Here is a 20392-nt window from a genome sequence, read left to right as displayed (position 1 = left end):
TTCTGAGAAGAAAAAGGGGAAAAAGACTGCATAGATGCTAAAAATCCCATTCCTGATAAATCTAAGGAGAAGAGATGACTGTCCAAGACACCATCTGATGTGAAGAAGAGTCCAGGTATGATGAATGGTTGAAGATTCAGGAGCAGATCTCACCTCTGGAGGATGCCAGGTGCAGCAATTCAACCCAAGTATTTCCTGGTTCAGGTGAGTCTGAGCGGGCTAATATGAAGAATTTTATTTATTTATAGTATTTATATTCCGCCCTTCTCACTCCGAAAGGGACTCAGGGCGAATCACATTATATACATATAGGGCAAACATTCAATGCCCATATACACATAGAACCGAGACAGAGACAGACGCAGAGGCAATTTAACCTTCTCCTGAGGGGATGTTTGATTCTGGCCACAGGGGGGAGCAGCTGCTTCATCATCCACACTGACGGCACTTCCTCACTCCAATGTTGTAAATTAGTTAAATTTGCCTCCCCACTTTATAAGTGGTACCTTATTTCCTACTTGATAGATGCAACCATCTTTTGGGTTGCTAGGTCAGCAGGGGCTATTTTTTATTTTTTAATTGGCGGGTGCTCACCCCGCTACGGGCTGGCCTCGAACTCATGACCTCATGGTCAGAGTGATTTATTGCAGCAGGCTGCTCACCAGCCTGCGCCACAGCCCGGCCCCTTGATCATGTATGGTGAATTGATCATGTATGGTGAAGGCTTCATTGCAATGACCTTGAAGGGTGTCATGCCCTGCTCAGCAAGGAGGATAAGCAATAGAGATGCCAGTGGCTAAGGATGAAGAAAACAATGCTCAGCAATCACCTACCTTGAAGCTTTTGGAAGTCCTGTGGTTGTATCTGAAGTGAGCTTCTCCCAGTAAGTTCCAGAAAGTATAGACATACTTACAGTGTTGCAGAGATGCCAAGAAAGGGAGGAGTTCAGGAAATCACAGTGCCTTTATGAGGAACACTGTTTAGTCAAGGAACAGATAAGAAATTGAATCACAGCTAGAAATTAAGCAGTTGCTCAATATTTCTCTGCTGAGGACAACTGATCTGTTTTGACCTGAGTTCTAAAGCTTATTTATGCCTTTAAGGATTTGACCTCGTACCTGCTATCATTATTATTCTGGCTCAACCCAACACAGACTTAGTAATTTGGCTTCCTTGACCTTGTTTCAATTTCAGCTATCTTCTGGTAGTTTGTTTTGTTTGGACAAGCCACTTGAATTGGTGGTGTGATTAGGAGAGGGAGTGTGGTCTGGGCATGCGCAGTATAGCATGGTCATAACTGCAGCTGCTTGGGAGGGTACAACTAGCACCTCTCAAGTTCCAATGATGAGGGAACACCAGGTAATCCTGGCATGTCTATCTGACCTGGAAAAGGGGTATGTCTTAACCATCGTATTTAGGGAATTCCTACTTAAACAGATGTATATATTTACTTGATGCAAAAGTTATATGAACTCTTGTTTCCAATAATAGAGTTCATTACGTGACATAATTATGGTATTTGTCGTCTAGGATCTCATTGTTTCAAGCAATCTCTCAGGTCTCAAAAGCAAAACTGTTAGAATACAATAAATAATTTTTTTTTTCGTGTCAGGAGCAACTGGAGTTGCTTCTGGAGTGAGAGAATTGGCCGTCTGCAAGGACGTTGCCCAGGGGACGCCCGGATGTTTTGATGTTTTTACCATCCTTGTGGGAGGCTTCTCTCATGTCCCCGCATGGAGCTGGAGCTGATAGAGGGAGCTCATCCACACTCTCCCCAGGTGGGATTCGAACCTGGCAGCTTTCAGGTCAGCAACCCAACCTTAGATGGCACTGTTCATTGCAGGTGGAAATACCGTATATTCTCAAAGAGAAGCCGAGTTTTTCAGCCCTTTTTTGAGCTGAAAAAGCCTCCCGCAGCTTATAATGGGGTCAAGGTCAAGGCCAGGCAACAGAACCTGGAGGCCATTGCTTGCAATATATGATACATTTCTCTCTTACCCTCCCTTATCAGTGTGTTTTCCAAAGCCTCCCTCGCTCTTAACCAAGGGAATGTTTTGAAAAGCGAAAGACGCCCTTGCAAGTTAGGAAGAAGAAATATATATATCCAGTAATCTTATAAAACATTTTCCTCTGAAATATTTGTTAATCTCTCCTACAGATATATAGGCATTAACCCACTGCACGCATTTGCAATCCCTATGTACTTATATATCTGTATCTATCTATCTATATACATTAATTTTATATGGACAGGTTGCTTACCTGTAACCATGTTTCTTCGAGTGTACTCTGTGAATTCACACTAATGGAGAGGCTGCGCCTGCGCAGGTCCCAACGGAAACTCTTCCCAAGCTGAAGTTTAAATTTTGGCGGTAGCCACGCCCCTCCGTCCCCGGAGGGCATATAAGGCAGCCCTTGGCGTCTGCTCTCCAGTTCCTACGCCGCAAAGGCAACGAGAAAGGAAGAGGGTTTGCCAGAGGGGAAGGAAGGGCGGGCTTGTGTGAATTCACAGAGTACACTCGAAGAAACATGGTTACAGGTAAGCAACCTGTCCTTTTTCTTCGTGTACTCTGTGAATGCACACTAATGGAGACTAGCAAGCTTAGGTCTCGGAGGCGGGCTAAGCAAACCCTGACAACGAGAAAACTGTCCAAACATATGTTTATTAAACATGAAAACATAAAAGAAACCCTGGTCCAAGGACCCATTAAGGTATTGCATCAAACACACGCCAAACACCGAAGGCAGTTCGGTCAGGCATGATATAACCCTTTAAGAGCACATGTGAAAAACAGGAAAACATCATTCCCCTAAGGGGGAAGGCAATAGCAATAAGGCACGGATCATCAGGAGAGTAGTGCAAACATGTACCAAACAGGAAAAAACAACAAGAGGGTCGCATGAGAAAAGGCACCCACATAGAAGTCATAAATGAAGAAGGTTAGGACAAGCATGAGGATAAAACCGCCCTAGCAAAGGCGGCATCCTTCAAAGTCTTTTGGTCTAACCTGTAGTGAGACACAAATGTAAGGGGGTTAGACCAGATCGCTGCCTTGCAGATGGAGTCCAGGGAAATGCCCCTTAGGAAGGCAGTCGACGTGGAGAGACCTCTCGTCGAACGCGGGCGGACCGACGGGGGAGGAGGTCTTTTGGCTAGTTCATAGGCCAGTTCAATGGCCTGAGCAATCCAGTGTGAGAGTCTTTGAGAAGAAATAGGATTGCCCAGTTTATCTGGGGCATGGGCCACAAAAAGTTTTGGGGTCTTTCGAATGTCCTTAGTACGGTCTCGGTAGAACAGAAGTGCTCTACGCACATCAAGGAGGTGCAGTCTCCGCTCAAGGGGAGACGAGGGGTCTGGGAAGAAAGCGGGAAGGACAATGTCCTGGTTAAGGTGAAAAGCAGAGACCACCTTGGGAAGGAAGGTGATGTCCGGACGGAGAACGGCGCGGTCGTGATGAAAGCGGAGGTAGGGTTCATCGACCCGAAGGGCCGCCAGCTCCGAGGGTCTGCGCGCTGAGGTTATGGCCACCAAGAAGGCAACTTTCCAAGAAAGGAGACGTAGGTCGGTCGAGGCCAAAGGTTCAAAGGGAGAAGCAGTGAGCTGGGAAAGGACAAGCTCGAGGTTCCAGCCTGGGGTAGGAGGTTGGGCCGGTGGGCAGATGTTGTTGTATCCTTTTAAGAAGGTCTTGACGAGGTGATCGGAAAACAATGATGGTCTACCATGCTGCTGAAAGCACCATGATAGAGCGGCCAGGTAAGATTTCATAGAGGCAAGAGAAAGCTTTTGTTCTGCTAGAGACATAAGGAAGTCCAGCACAATCGGTACCGAGGTTGGGAAAGCAGTGATCCCTCGGGAGCGAAGAAAGGAACGAAAGCGAGAGACTTTATAAGTGTAGGCCCTGGTTGTAGCCGGCTTGTGAGCTGCGCGGAGGACCTCTTGTAAGTTCTGCGGGAGGGAGGTCAGGCGAGAATCCTCCAAGCAGTGAGATGTAGAGAGGGGAGATCCGGATGCAGAATCTGGCCGTTTTCTCTGGATAAGAGGTGTGGTAGGAGAGGCAGAGTGAAGAAGGTCGCCTTGGAAAGATGAAGAAGAGCCGGGAACCACGGTTGACGAGGCCAGGCTGGCGCTATCAGGATCGCCGACATCGGTACCGATCGGAGCCTCTGGAGGACCTTCGGTATCAGAGGAAAAGGCGGAAAGAGATAGATTGGTTCCGCCGACCAGTCCAGAAGGAAGGCGTCTCCCAGGCAGCCTGGAGAGGAGGACGGGAGAAGTCTTGCCCCGTACCGAGGCAGCTGAGCGTTCTGGGGAGAAGCGAAGAGGTCTAGGGTGGGGAAACCCCATTTGAGAAAGAGAGAAAGAAGAGTCTCGGGGTCGAGCATCCACTCGTGGGAGGAAGTCGTCATTCTGCTGAGGGCATCTGCCAAGTCGTTGTGGATCCCGGGAAGGTGAGTCGCCGAGATTTGGATGTTGTGGGCTATGCACCAATGCCACAGTTGGGAGGAGAGAAGCATCAGCTTCCTTGAGCCCGTGCCGCCCTGTTTGTTGATGTAGAATACTGCTACTGTGTTGTCTGACTGTACGAGGACAGATCTTTGGGAGATCAGGCGGGAGAAGGCTTTCAGAGCCTTGAAGATAGCAAGGAGTTCGAGAAAGTTTATGTGATTGGCCTTCTCGGAGGGAGACCAGAGGCCCCGAACAGTGAGGCCCTTCATGTGGGCTCCCCAGCCGAAATTGGATGAGTCTGTGGTTATGGTGATCGAGGGAGGAACCGAGTGAAACGGAAGACCCCTGCAGACGTTGGAGAGGGACTTCCACCAGAGAAGCGACCGACGAACATGAGGCGGGATCGAGAGAAACCTCGAGTTGGGGTGGCGAAATGGCTTGAAAACATCTATGAACCACCTCTGCAGGGACCGGAGACGGAGCCTGGCGAACGGGGTCGTGAGGACTGTGGAGGCCATGTGGCCCAGCAGTATTTGAATGGATCGAGCCCGAACTCTTCGGTGGGTCTCGCAGAAGATGATTTGATGACGGAGAGCTAGAAACCTGTCGAGCGGGAGCGAGACAGTCTGAGCGATTGAGTCGAACAGGGCGCCGATGAAGCGGATCTTGTTCGACGGGATGAGGTGAGATTTTTCGTGGTTTAGCTGGAGACCGAGAGAATCTAGAAGAGAGAGGGTGTAGTCGACGTGTCGACGGAGTAGGACAGGGTCGGATCCGACCAGAAGCCAGTCGTCTAGATAGGGAAAAACTGTGATCCCCTGGAGCCGGAGGTGGGCAGCCACGACAGCGACGACTTTGGTAAAGACCCTTGGGGCGGTAGCGAGGCCAAAGGGCAAAACGGTGAACTGGTAGGTTTGGTCGAGGACCTTGAAAGAGAGGAAGCGCCTGTGGTTTTCTCGAATCGCCACGTGGAAATAGGCGTCTCGGAGGTCTATAGACACGAAGTAGTCTCCGCGCTGAAGCATCGGGAGGATGGAGGCGATGGAGACCATCCTGAACTTGGTTGGGCGTATGAAGACATTGAGCATGCGCAAGTCTAGAATTGGGCGGAGGCCCCCACCCCTCTTCGGGACCGTAAAGTACCTGGAGAAGAAGCTTTGAGGGTCCTGTGCCGATGGAGAAGGCCGAATAGCCCCTTTGGCGAGGAGAGCGTCGACCTCTGCGAGAATTTCTTGAGAGGGGTTGGAGAGAAGGACCTGACCGGTGGGAGGGAGTCCTTCGAATTCTAAGGCATAGCCTTCTTGGACAATTTTTAGAACCCAGGCATCTGAAGTAATAGATTTCCACCGGTGAAAGAAGGGAGCCAGGCGGTCTATAAAGAGACCATGAGGTTGATTTGGTGGAGAAGAGGGGTGTGGAGGAGTGAGAACGACATCGGTACCGGAGAAAGAGTCTTTGGAAGGAGAGATGGCGTCAGGAACGCCGGATAGGTTGACCAGCGGTGGGGGTGGCCCGGCCGCGCTGTCTTTGAGGTTGTGCGGCCCGACGGGGCTGATGGCGATTTTGGTTGTTCGATACCGAGGGACGTCTGAAAGATTGCTGGCGGTAAGAAGGAGGCGGGAAGCGTCGAAAGCGTTGAGGAAACCACTTGGTGCGGTGAGCCTGGGGTTGATCGCCGCATTTAGTGGCTAGAACTTTAAAGTCATGGTTGGTTTTAAGCTTGTCATCGGTGCCAGCATTAAAGAGGCCCATGGCGTCGAAGGGGAGGTCCTCGATGACCTGTCTCGAGGAAGAAGATAAGCCGGAAGATCTCAGCCAGGCGTGGCGGCGAATGGCAATGGCGTGGGCGATCATCTTGCCGGCCGTGTCGCCCGTATGCTTAGCCATCTGGATTTGATGATGCGCTAACGAATCGGCCTCTTGTTGGAGGGTGGACATGACCGACCGGTCTTCGTCGGACAACTTCGCGAAGAAGGGCTGAGCTTTTTCCCAGAGGATCCGCTGGTATGCCCCCATACAGGCCCCATAGTTCGCCATTCGACAAAGTAGAAGGGCTCCGGAGTAGAGCTTTCTGCCGACCGCGTCGAACCTTTTACCCTCTCTGTCTGCAGGGGTAGTGGATTCACGACCGGAGGACTGAGAGGCCTTCACGACCATGGAATTCGGGTCGGGGTGGTGTTTAAGCCATTCTAAGGTGTCGTCATCCGTACGATACCAAGACTCGATTCTCTTCGAGGTAGGAGGGATCGAGGAGGGGGTTTTCCACGAAGATTGGATAACATCGAGGAGATAGGGTAAGAACGGCAACAGCGTGGCTGGAGGGGCCTGGGCTTGGACCCGTTTGAAAACCGGGTCAGTTACTGCTTTGGAAGTCTGTTTAATTTCTAAACCCAGGGCATCAGCCATTCTAATCATTTGCTCGGAGAAAGCCCGAATGTTGTCGGTAGGCGAAGGAGGATCCACCTCATAGGCATCATGGGGAGGAGAGAGATCGAGGCCTAAGGATACCACCGAGGCCGAGAGAGCAGAATCCGGGCGATCAATCTCTATCTCATCGTCCCCAGCCCCTTGAGGGGACTGGGGGGGAGATGACAACACAGTCTCTGGTGGCGGCACCGCCTCAAGAGCAGGAGCTATCTGCAGCCGAGTTTGTTTGGAGGCCGAAGCCTGGACCGCTCGAGCCAGGCGAGTGGTTTGTCTACCCCGTTCCGGTGTCGAGGTCGGGGGAAAAAGCTGCTGACGAGATGAACGATGAGAAGCAGCAGGTCGAGGAGATGGGACCCTGACCACTGTCTGAGTGGAGTGGTGGGGTGAGTCCTGCAACTCGCCGTCCGAGAGTTGGTGAGGAGAAGGCTGGCGAGGTCGCTGAGCGGGAGCGATCGGAGAAGACCTTCTAGAAGAAGTTGCCGAAGAAGGGACATCCATCTTGGAGGAGGCAGAAGAGGAAGAGCGTTGGGTTGCCCTCTTCTTAGCGAGCGGTTGTTTTGATGGAACCCTCAGGGATTTACCCGGTGTGGGAGGGATCATTGCTGAGTCGGATTGGGTCCGACGAGCTTCCTCATGAGCCCTTTTAAAGGCGATCTTCATCGCGGAGGTCGATGGAGGAGCCCCGAGCTGGGATCGAGCCGAGGAAACGGAAGCTACCGAGGTCGACGTCGAGGAAGGACCGACCCGACCAGAACGTGTCGACACCGTGGCCGTGGTGAGAGTGCACGGTGGTTTAGCGGCCTTGGACGACCTGGAGGCTCTGGACGCCTTAGACGAGACCGAAGGGGCTTTAGCTGCTGAAGACGACATCGATTCCGGGTTAAGCGGCGACTTCGTGCCCGAAGTCGACGGAGCGGGTTCAGGAGCGAGCGATTTTTCGTAGAGCGCCGCTCTAAGCCTCGCGGCTCTATTTTTTCGAGCCTGGGCCGTTAGGGCCAGGCAGAAACGGCAGGTACCGACGACATGTGCTTCTCCGAGGCAGTAGAGGCACTTGGCGTGGCCGTCGGAGTCAGGAATTTTAGCGGCACACTGAGTGCAGCGCTTGAAGCGAGTCGTAGACATGAGAATCCGAAGTGAACCTTGCGGCGGAAAAAAAGGAACTGGAGAGCAGACGCCAAGGGCTGCCTTATATGCCCTCCGGGGACGGAGGGGCGTGGCTACCGCCAAAATTTAAACTTCAGCTTGGGAAGAGTTTCCGTTGGGACCTGCGCAGGCGCAGCCTCTCCATTAGTGTGCATTCACAGAGTACACGAAGAAAAAATGAATTTTCCCCTCATATATTTGCAGGTCTTTGCAAATCTTATATACATATAGATCCATGTACCTGTATATCTGTATCCATATGTATATTATTTAACATATTGATGCTTTGATTAATGTAATTTTATTGGTATATATTTTTATTTTGAAATTTACCTGTAGCTGCTTCATTTCCCACCCTCAGCTTATACTCCGGTCAATAAGTTATCCCAGTTTTTTTTGTGGTAAAATTAGGTGCCTCGGCTTATATTCAGGTCGGCTTATACTCAAGTATATATGGTACTAGAAGTTTACAAAGAAATCTAATACATTCTTATCCCTAAAGGCCGATTTACGATCCCAGATAATGATACACACACACATGCAGGCACATGATTTCTCATTCATATGCCTGTGTGTGAGGGAAGGGGAGAGAATGAGAGATTAAAAACCAGAACTATTTAGAGTAGAACATTTAAGCACCCACTTCTTCAGGTACTCAAAATACAGTGGAACCTCTACTTACAAATGTTCCAACATACGTACGGTTTGAACTAGGAACCGTAGCTCAGCCTAGGTTTCGTTTTGACATCCAAACCCTGTTTTGACCTATGAACAGTATTTGATGGAGTGCTCGAACAGCACCAGACCTCTTGCGCCAAATGGAGTGCTCGAGCAAGAGAGCACTTGCACCTGATGGAGCATTCAAGCAAGCACCAGACCCCTTGTGCTGAAAGGAGCATGTGTGCAAGTGATAAATATTTATTATTTATTTATTTACAATATTTATATTCCGCCCTTCTCACCCCAAAGGGGACTCAGGGCGGATTACAATGAACACATATATGGCAAACATTCAATGCCAACAGACAAACAACATACATTAGACAGACTCAGAGGCATTTTTAACATTTTTCCAGCTTCATGAGCACCCATGCTGGATACACCACAAGAAGTGCTCTTATGAGAGTTCAGAGCTTCTAGGGAGCAGCCTCTGTACCGTGTATCTCAGTACCTCCACCTGTGTGCCTTTGCCTGTTTGCCATGTGCTCTTTTCTGCTTTGGGAGATTGCTGATATCTTGCCACTTCTCTGCTTTTTGGGATTGCTGTCCACTGAGGAAGTGTGTGTTTATTCATTTGTGTGCTTTATATTCCTGGTATGTTTTGCTTCAAGAAGAGAGAGGGAAAAAAAAGAGTGAGGGAGGAAGGTTAAAATTAATATTGTCCTGTACAGTATGAAGGTGCTGTTTTGCCTTGCTGTCACACTGGCCAACACACATTTTGTTGCCTCAGACGTGGTTCCTTGCCATAACTTTGTGCTTCAACCATGTCAAAGTTGACCTTTCTTTTTTATTGTTCCATGTGAATGTGCATTTGTCATTTATAAAGTACATTTTCTTATTTAAAACATGCAACAAAAATAGGGGGGTTTCAGGGCACCAGAACAGATTAATAGCATTTTAATGGAAATTTTCACTTTGAGATAAGGACATTTTGACTTAAGAACTTGGTCACAGAATAAATTAAATTCTTAAGCCAAATTATAACTGTATACTGTATCACTTTAGGGCCCCTGGTGGTGGCGCAGTGTGTTAAAGCGCTGAGCTGCTGAACTTGCAGATCGAAAGTTCCCAGGTTCAAACCCCGGGAGCGGAATGAGCGCCCGCTGTTAGCCCCAGCTCCTGCCAACCTAGCAGTTCGAAAACATGCAAATGTGAGTAGATCAATAGGTACCGCTCCGGCGGAAAGGTAACGGTGCTCCATGCAGTCATGCTGGCCACATGACCTTGGAGGTGTCTACGGACAACGCCGGCTCTTCGGCTTAGAAATTGAGATGAGTATCAACCCCCAGAGTCAGTCACAACTGGACTTAACATCAGGGGAAAACCTTTAACTTTACTACTGTATCATTTTATCACTGACAGCCATGATGGGGAAAAGTTTGGTCATCTCATCATGTGAACTTTGGCAATTAAGGTAGTGTCATGTGTTTCTTTAAATGGTTATAAAGTATTAATTAAATATTATTTTATTATTAATAAAATAGTGTAGTTAATGTAACATTGGAAAGGTTAACGGTTAAGAATATTAATGCAATTTTACTGAACTTTCATGACTTTTATTCAAGGATCCCAGCCCAACCAAGAGCACTGATGTATTAAAACAAAACATGGAATCTACCTAAGATCTAAGCACAAGAGGCAGCACACTGTTACAGGAGGCAATTCAAGCTCAGGATATTCACAAGCTTATGTGAACAGATTTCCTAAGCAATGCACAGCGTATTTGGTCTCAGGAGAAACTAGCCTTTAGTCCTACTGTTGTAGTCCTACTTTTGTAGCTCAGCCGTCAGGATCTGGCCGTCCACAGGAGATGGAGTTTGACTCAGATTCTGATGCGGATTTTGAGCCTCTTCAGGATTTGGATCAAAGCCCAATGGCTTTGCAAGTGCCCAATGTTGTGCTTCCAGAAGAACTGCTAATTGGGGAACATTCCGATGTTCAGTCAAGGCTGGGTTCGCCAGATGGTGTTGTTGCAGAGGAGGATATGACTTTTGATCGGAGACAATCTTTTGCAGAGGATAGGAGTCGAAGGGAGGGTGTGACACGAAGCCGGCATTTGGTTCTCAAGCGCACTAAATGAGAAACTTTCCCATGTGAAGTTGTAAGTGTCCTGACTTTCACTGCCTTGTAGCCTTGAGAACTCCTTAAAGGTGTCTTGTTCCCTGTTCTTGTTGCGGTGTCAACATTGCCATCCTTAGGAGAAGAATCTCTGTTCCAGTCTCTTGCTCCTTGCTTCGTTTCCATGCTGGTTCCAGGAACTCCATGTGGAGTTCGTGCCTTGTGACTCTTGAGTATACCTTGCCTTGTTAACCTCGTTTCCACTTCTCCTTAGTGGATGCTTTCCATGTGGATTATAGTTGGTGGATTTACCACGCCTTGTTCCTGATCCCTGCAACTTTTGGCTGTTTACTGACTTTGACTTCTTGGTGGAACTATCGAGTTCTGTTTTGTGGATTACAACTTTGAAAGACTTTGTTGGACTAACTATTGAAAAGTTGAGGACTTTATATTATGGACTATTCACTCTACTGACTTTTTACGCTATTTGCTTGCATATATACATCCTTCAATAAACTGCTTTGCTTAGGATTCTGGCTCTAGTGTGGTTTTCAGAGTGCTCTCGCAGCCTTGGGGTGCGATACCTACTCAAACTTGAGACCTCAACACATAGAGATCCCAAAAGTGGGCGACAGCGGGGGGATTAGCTAAGCAATATGGCAAATCCATGGGGCAGTAGGGAGAACCCACACTTGGCATTGCCCGCATCGCCACTTTCCCCATCAAAGCGTCACCGCCAGCTTCCCCCCATTTTGACCCCGTCCTAACTAATGAGAGCACAAAAGCCTCTCATGTTCTCTGGGCTCCGTCCTAGGACACGTCCAGGATGGAGCCCCACCAGAAGTAGCCCTGCGCCATGTAATGGGCTTCGGCAGTGTGCTGGCAGCGTCCTAGGATACTGCAAAAAGTAGATGTGATGATGTCCTTGGGGGGTGTGAGTGGGTATTAAGGAGGGAGGGGAGAGGACATAACTGAATGGCTAGATCTACCAAGAAACATCTGGATAAACATGTTTTACTGTTCAAAGCATTGAAATAATTAACAGCAGTGGTTGCAACATTTGCATTTATTTCCGTCATATTATGATGCTACAGAAAAACAGCAGTAATTAGAGGCTAAGGCTGCCAGGAAAAAGAGAGCTCGTGTACACGTGATGTCTGTGAAACAAACAAACAACATCTGCTGACTTTCCCTTTTCTACACAGCGTTAAAGACTAAAGGGATCTTCCTGTGCGTCACTCAGAACCATACTAGAAAAGAGTTATGTCAAACTTAACTAGAAAGTAGAGATATGGTTACAAGCAGAATGTAATAGAAGCAGGGCCCTAAATGATTGCTTATTTGTATTTCTGCAGCCTGGATTAAGGCATGTACTAATAAATAAACATATTCATTATTGCTTTGCTCTGTACATTTGCTTTAATGTTTGTTATTTTATAAAAATGCATCAAAATCATTAACAAAAAAGCATGCACAGTCAAACTTAACTGGTTAAATAGTTTACAGTCCCACTCCCTATCTAATACTCCGTTGCACCGTGCAAACTAAAACTCAGTTCTGAAGTGCCTTTTTGATGTTCTGTTCTCTCTGTTGGCTTCTGAAGCCAGGCAAGCTCTGCCTCAAAGAATGCAGCATGCAATGCATCTGTTCAGCCCTGATGATGAAATATGCTATTCCTGAAATAATACCAGTAAGACAATCACGTGTAAAACACATGGGCACATTTTTGGATTATTATTTTTAATGATGACTTTCACACAAAACCTTTTCACCCACCATCGGATGGCATGAAAATGTAGTAGTTTAGAGTTTGAATCACTCTTGGGGGCTGGCCAATCACAGATTACCTTCTGTCACTCAGTCATATTTGAAGCATTGCCAGAGGCAAAGCAGTGGGTAAAAATAGCCTATGAGTGCCTATCTGTTACTTGACACTGCATGGTTATTCCAATACGTATGTTTGCCTCTTCTCCACCATGTTATACACTTGGTTCATCCTTACCTAAGATATATCTGTTTGTTTTACTGTCTTTGGATTTCTGTCTGCATTTCACCTATTTTGGCAGCATTTGGGAGCAAAGACTTCAACTTCCAAAGTCATTGTTCTCATTTCCATTAAGAAAAAAAAATCCATTGAGGATATGACACGGGGTTAGTCGTAAGCAGTCTAGTACTAAATGTAATGTTCTGTAACTTTGTTCATCTGAGACAGCATTGTGGCCCTCCATCCATACAAAATATGATATAAAAGGTAAGAAATGTTTTCTTTCCTATGTTGGCATAAAATGTATAATTTTAAATAGATACTCTTTCTGTGTGTATGTGCTGAAAATATAATATTAAAATGCTATACAAACATTACAAGCATAAATAAATATTACAGTTGTATTAATTATTAAAAGTTTCATACTTAGGAGTATTACTGAGCTATGTGGGACTTTTCTTAATAAACATACCCAGGCCAAAGTTATTCAATATCAGTGTTAAAATGTGAACAGCAATTATAGTCTTTGATAGCAACGTTTGTCATTCTGTTTTATTATCTAGTTCAAATACTTCCTTCATAGGACACATTTGAAAAAGGAAGGTGGGATTGCTTTGTTTGACATGGAATTTTTCAAAAACATTTGTCTGGACAAAAACATTTGTCTCTAATATTAGTTAGTTTGATTTCCCAATTCCCACATATAAAACTGTTTTGTTATTACCAGTTGTCCTATGCAGATTCATGACCATTTTCAGCTAAATTTAGAAAACCTTATTCTTTTTAAGGTTCTGTACTAATAATATTTATCAAAATGAAATCAATATTTTTTATGCATGCAGGATAAATATTTTGCTTCTCTGCTTGGCTAGCAAGGCATAAATGCAAAGATAAAAAAAAAGTTGTGTGTGTCTTCAATACATTTCCAATTTATGGCAACCCTATCATGGTGGGTTTTTTTTAAGGGTGTAGGGGACAATTTGCTGCTGGCTTACTCTGAGGTTGAAAGAGTATGACTTGCTCAAGGACATTACCATGGATAAGCAGGGATTTGAACCCCGGTCCCCAGAGTAGTAGTCTGATGCTCAAGCCATTAAATCATGCTGGCTCTGTATCCAGTAACATTGCTAAGGGCTACTGCACAAAAGTATCCTAAGCATTCTGATCAGTTACTTCATGATATTCAAGAGAATTTAAGAAATTATGTTCAGTCTCTTTCCAAAACTTAAAGTAGTCTATGCTATCTAAAAACTCAGAGACTGTAGAAGAATAGTATTTACAGTTTGATGCTGTAGAAAGGGGAGTGATCAGATAGATAGGAAACCTGATAGGTCTATGGGGGAAAACTGGTGGCGTCTGATCCAGTGTGGAACTCAGTCAACTAAGATATAGAAGTACTACTGATCAAAGCGATCAACAACAGTACAGCAGAAACTCTTCTTTCTCACATATAATATCTGCAAGATTGATATAACTCTACTACTGCTCATAGTTGGCATAAATGTAAGCATGCCACTCTTGAACAATTAATGCCTTACTGAAAGGGACAAAAGTTTGAATGTAAGGGCAATGATTGAGAAAGAAATAATTAACTCCCGAAAGCATACAACCTAACTGTCACATTATACCTCTCATCTTCCAGCTCTTAGTTATTTCATTACAGTCGAGTCTCACTTATCCAACATAAACGGGCTGGCAGAATGTTGGATAAGCGAATATGTTGGATAATAAGGAGGCATTAAGGAAAAGCCTATTAAACATCAAATTAGGTTATGATTTTACAAATGAAGCACCAAAACATCATGTTAGACAACAAATTTGGCAGAAAAAGTAGTTCTATACGCAGTAATGCTATGTAGTAATTACTGTATTTATGAATTTAGCACCAAAATATCACGATATATTGAAAACATTGACTCCAAAAATGCGTTGGATAATCCAGAATGTTGGATAAGCGAGTGTTGGATAAGTGAGACTCTACTGTATCTTTTTTGTCAGCATGATAGGTGTTTTCTGGTATCATTGAGGATTTTTTCTCTTCCTGCCCTGATTGTTTGTTATTTTATCTATTTATTACACTTCAATGTAGTGCAGCATTTGCCTCTTATTTTCTTGTATGGTTTGAAAACAATGCATTGTCTGTTACCTGTTTTTTTTTTGATTGATTACCAATAACTCTGCTAATAACTCCTAAACTGGAAACAGAAGCTTAAAAACTGCAAACCCTTGGAAATACAATAAGGTAAAGGTAAAGGTTTCCCCTGACGTTAAGTCCAGTCATGTCTGATTCTGGGGATTGGTGCTCATCTCCATTTCTAAGCCAAAGAGCCGGCGTTTTCCATAGACACCCCCAAGGTCATGTGGCCAGCATGACTGCATGGAGCACTGTTACCTTCCCGCTGAAGCGGTACCTATTGATCTACTCATATTGGCATGTTTTTGAACTGCTAGGTTGGCAGGAGCTGGAGCTAACAGCAGCCGCTCAGGCCGCTCCCGGGGTTTGAACCTGGGACCTTTTGATCTGCAGCTCAGGGCTTTAACGCACTCTGCCACCGTTTTGAATGTGCCTTTTCTCCCCTGTCACAATTGGTAATAATCTTTAAATGTGGAATTAAAAGCTTTTATCATAAGTCCAGGCAGGCTCGTAGCCAGAAACAAATTGGGAGGGGTTGAAACTCCCCTCCCCGCCCCCTCCCCAAAATGACTTTTCAGGCCAGTGTCTCCTGATCTGGGACGAGATCTCAACAAGGCCCTGAAATTACCATCATTGTGCAAAGATTCTTCACAGATAATAAGTTCTGAATCATTGCTCCCTCTTAAAGCCAATTCTTGTTGGCCACAAAGGACAATCGTTTCCACAATTGCCACAAAGTTTATTTATTATTTATTTCCCATACTTATATCTCACTCTGAAGGGGACTTAGTTTCTTTCTGCTTTCTTCTTATTTCCTTTATCATGATGACGGTTACATTGAGGCATTTTCCATTCTGAATTAGCAAGAAGTTTTCAGCCAAGCACAAGTTGTTGTCATGTCTATTGAAGACTTCTATTGCATTTGTCTATCTCATAAATGGTTTAGCAACCAATGAACCAAGCTGCTGAGGACCACCTTTACCCCCAACTTCTCCTCCAAACACCACACCGTACTTACAGAGTGCACCTTGTAGATGAAATGAGTAGGCCAGCCAGGGAAATCTGCTGAACCATTTGGGTTGAAAACTTAGGTGCATCTTCTTATCCACAGGAAATACATATCCTGGCAATGGTGTCCATGAATTTTGCACTAACTGAGCTTTCACTTGGTCATCAGAAACAGTCTTGTTCATATGAAGTCCAAGGTCTAGCAATGGCACAGCTTCTCCTCTTTGCTCCTGTTCCACGGTTTCTTTATCAGAGCTTGGATTAGGTGAACCAGTGGGAGACACCTCAGTTTCCAAATGCAATCCAGGTCAAATCCTGCCTTTCTGCCCTGTGCCTTAGGCTTTACCTGCTGGCTGCGGGTAGATCAACTTAGTCAATTCCGCTATGTCAGCTATTGCTGCTATTGCAATGAAAACTGTTAGAAAGATAGGTAATGACAGTGTGAATAATAAAAATTTGATTGAGATAGTGCTTGCAGTTTTTGAGGGACTCTAAATTTTGCCTCTCATATACTTGGCATGGGGATTTGGCTAACCAGTTAACATTCATGATTAAACCTGTTGTTTATTTATTTATTTGCAGTATTTATATTCCGCACTTCTCACCTCGAAGGGGACTCAGGGCGGATCACAATGCACATATATATGGAAAACATTCAATGCCATTAGACAAACAACACACAGACAGACAGAGGCTATTTAACTTCCCAGCTTCTGGCTTTGTGAGGGTATGCTCAATTCCAGCCACAGGAGGAGCTGCTGCTTCATCATCCACTGTGACAACGAGTCCTTTTTGATGGAGTACTTCCTCATCCGGTGTTGTAAATCAGTTAAATTAGCCTCCCCGCATAAGGGGTCCCTAAATTTTCCTACTTGACAGATGCAACTGTCTTTCGGGTTGCTTAGGTCAACAACAAGCAAGGCTTTTTTAAAAATGTTAATTGTCGGGTGCTCACTCTGACACGGGCTGGCCTCGAACTCATGATTTAAATCACAGTGATTTATTGCAGCTGGCTACTAATCAGCCTGCACCACAGCCTGGCTGTGTTGTTTTTTTACCTGAAAATTTTCAGGGGTGGGGCGAACCCCTACACCGCCTCCTTGGCTACAGACTTAAGCCCAGGGATATAAACATATAAACATAACAAGCCTCCAAACAGCTGACGATTGATGAGTTGTTTGTCTGTGCGTAAGCTATGATGATTCCAAGCTGAAACACTGGGTTTGCAATATCTACTGCTAATAGTTTCTTGGCGTTGGGTATAGAAAATGAGCCTCTATCTGAGTTCTTGGCTTGGCTCAACATGCTTGGAGTCAACTGAGTCAGTTAAGGTTCTTGAAAAATCGCTTCACGTTGAGAAGAAACAACACATTGAACTATAATCATGCCCCCCAGATTTTGTGGCAAAACATTGCCTTTTAATGGCATACAGTAGTGCTTCTCCACCTTCCTAATGCCGTGACCTCATGTTGTGGTGACTCTCAACCATAAAATTATTTTCATTGCTACTTCATAATTGTAATGAATCATAATGTAAATACAGTAGAGTCTCACTTATCCAACACTCGCTTATCCAACGTTCTGGATTATCCAACACATTTTTGTAGTCAATGTTTTCAATGCATTGTGATATTTTGGTGCTAAATTCGTAAATACAGTAATTACTACATAGCATTAATGGGTAATGAACTACTTTTTCTGTCAAATTTGTTGTATAACATGATGTTTTGGTGCTTAATTTGTAAAATCATAACCCATTTTGATGTTTAATAGGCTTTTTCTTAATCCCTCCTTATTATCCAACATATTCACTTATCCAACGTTCTGCCGGCCCGTTTATGTTGGATAAGTGAGACTCTACTGTACCTGATATGCAGAACCCCCGGGTTGAGAAACACTGGCTTACAGTATTATTTCAATTCATGAACACTTAGTAAAAATGTTAAAGACCTTGAACTTGTTAAGCTACAGTAGAGTCTCACTTATCCAACCTAAACGGGCCAGCAGAAGCTTGGATAAGTGAATATCTTGGATAATAAGGAGGGATTAAGGAAAAGCCTATTAAACATCAAATTAGGTTATGATTTTACAAATTAAGCACCAAAACATCATGTTATACAACAAATTTGACAGAAAAAGTAGTTCAATACGCAGTAATGTTATGTTGTAATTATTGTATTTATGAATTTAGCACCAAAATATCACGATATATTGAAAACATTGACTACAAAAATGGCTTGGATAATCCAGAAGCTTGGATAAGCAAGGCTTGGATAAGTGAGACTCTACTGTATCTTTTGATACATTTGTACAGAAACATGCAGATTTAAAAGAAAGTTTGACTCAATCTAACCATACATGATCCAGAAAGCAGGAAAAAATGTGAGTAATATAAACAAACAACCTCCCAAATCATCATAAATGTTTCTATGAATAATTAGTTACCTAAAAGAGGTGGGGAATGGAAATGTTACAGGATCTTATAGGAAAAGTCAATCATGCTACAATTGTTTTTAAAAGAATAAATGGTAGCTGAAGATTGTATACAGCTAATAGGTTGTCTCTGAGCCTACTTTTATTGATACGTTCTCATAGTATGAATACACTTGTAGAATGACTTTCCCAAACAAGCTCTTCAGTAGAATGCTATATCATGTAAAATGATATAAAATTCGTAGTCCAAAAAAGATGAGCATATTTTGATTTTGGTTCCTGCCATCTTCAGTATGGCATCCTTTCAGATATATCCCATGATTACCAGAAACCTTTTAAAGTATGTTCTCTAAGACAATTTGGTAGTAGGCAGGAACTAAAATTAAAATATGCTAATCTTTTTTGGATTACAGATTATATATCATTTTAATTATAGGTATAATTAATGATTAAACTATTTTTCAAATAAATCATATTGTAAAAAAGGGAAATTAAATTAATATCAATTAATTACACTTACTAAATAATTTTAATTTCCATGTGATCAATAAATATTAAAAATATGATTGTACTCCAGAATCTTGTTTGAAATTGATGTTTTCAAAATATCTTTCAAATGTTCATCAGTAAGAGTTGATCGTTACATGTATTTATGTAAATGATGGAGAGGGTTTGTTCACATATGTAGCTACTTCTGGATACACTGAACACTTGTAAAGCACCATCTAAGAGATTTTAAACTTTCTCTTTTTCAAGCTCATGTAGAAGTCTTGCAGGTTGGTTTTTCAGTGTTCATTTCAATGAAGAGTTGAGCATTGAAGTTCAATAACCCCTAGCTATAGGAGCCACGGTGGCGCAATGGGTTAACTAGTGGTTCTCAACCTGGGGTCCCTAGATGTTTTTGGCCTTCAACTCCCAAAAATCCTAACAGATGGTAAACTGGCTGGGATTTCTGTGAGTTGTAGGCCAAAAATATCTGGGGACCCCAGGTTGAGAACCACTGGATTAAACCCTTGTGCTGGCTGGACTGCTGACTTGACGGCTGGGTTGCTGACCTGAAGGTTGCGGGTTCGAATCTGTGAGACAGGATGAGCTCCCTTCTGTCAGCTCTAGTTTGAGGACACATGAGAAAAGCCTCCTAGCAAGATGGTAATATATCTGGGCATCCCCTGGGCAATGTCTCTGTAGACGACCAGTTCTCTTACACCAGAAGCGACTTGCAGTATGTTCTCAAGTCACTTCTGACATGATTAAAAAAAAAACCTCTAGCTATAAATGCATGGGGACCTTGATCAGCTTAAACTTTATGTGGTCATCTTTAGACAGTGTCAGTCTTTTGTGAAATTTCTGGATCACAAGTTCAATGCCATTTCAATATTTTTCTCCTAACTCAGCATGCTTATAAAACAGAATATGTTTAATATATATCATACAATGGCACATTTCTTGTTTTGACAGTTGGCTTTTCAATAGCCTCCATTTCATTCTGAAAGCGTTGACTGCTGCAAACATTTGAAAATTAGTCAACTTTTTCCTTAAAACTGTATATTCAATTGCTTTGAATGACTTGTGAAAAATACAGGCTATTATTCCAAACTTCCTTATGCAGCTCTGGGAATATTTCCAAGTCATTCTCTAAGAACTGGACAATTTCTTCCTTGAGAGCAACAAATCATTGCAATATTCTTCCAAGGTTCAGCCAATGAATTTCTGTGTGATATAATACATCCCTGCAGGTGGCACCAACCTCTTCAAGAAATGCTTGAAATGACCTATATTTTAATCCCCTTGAACAAATATAGTTTACAGCTGAAACTGCCACTGACATTACATGGTCAAAATTCAAAACTTTGCTACATAACACTTGCCAACGTACAACTCAATGATATTTAGTTATTTTCCCGCACATAGATGGATCACCATCAGTCCAAATGACCACTAAGTTCTCAAACATTATCCCTAATTTTCAGTTACACTCTTCTTCACTTGATTTGCAATTTCTTTTCCAGTAGTTTGACCTCACATGGAGTACAAACCA

General features: G+C 44.0%; 1 protein-coding gene across 5 annotated transcripts in view; it reads left to right on the top strand.

Annotated features, from left to right (window-relative positions):
* The first annotated feature begins 12713 nt into the window (after positions 1 to 12713).
* c3h10orf71 (chromosome 3 C10orf71 homolog) overlaps positions 12714 to 20392 on the top strand; it is a 48719-nt gene continuing 41040 nt past the window's right edge. For all 5 annotated transcript variants that reach the window (XR_010004539.1, XM_016996244.2, XM_016996245.2 and 2 more), the window contains exon 1: positions 12714 to 13046. The gene's annotated coding sequence lies outside the window, so the exon portion shown is untranslated. The remainder of the gene's footprint in view (positions 13047 to 20392) is intronic.

This window comes from Anolis carolinensis, chromosome 3 (genome assembly GCF_035594765.1).
Source record: "Anolis carolinensis isolate JA03-04 chromosome 3, rAnoCar3.1.pri, whole genome shotgun sequence".
In the NCBI taxonomy this organism is placed as follows: domain Eukaryota; kingdom Metazoa; phylum Chordata; class Lepidosauria; order Squamata; family Dactyloidae; genus Anolis; species Anolis carolinensis.
The sequence above is the reverse complement of the archived record's forward strand: the minus strand, read 5'-3'. Positions and strand labels throughout refer to the sequence as shown.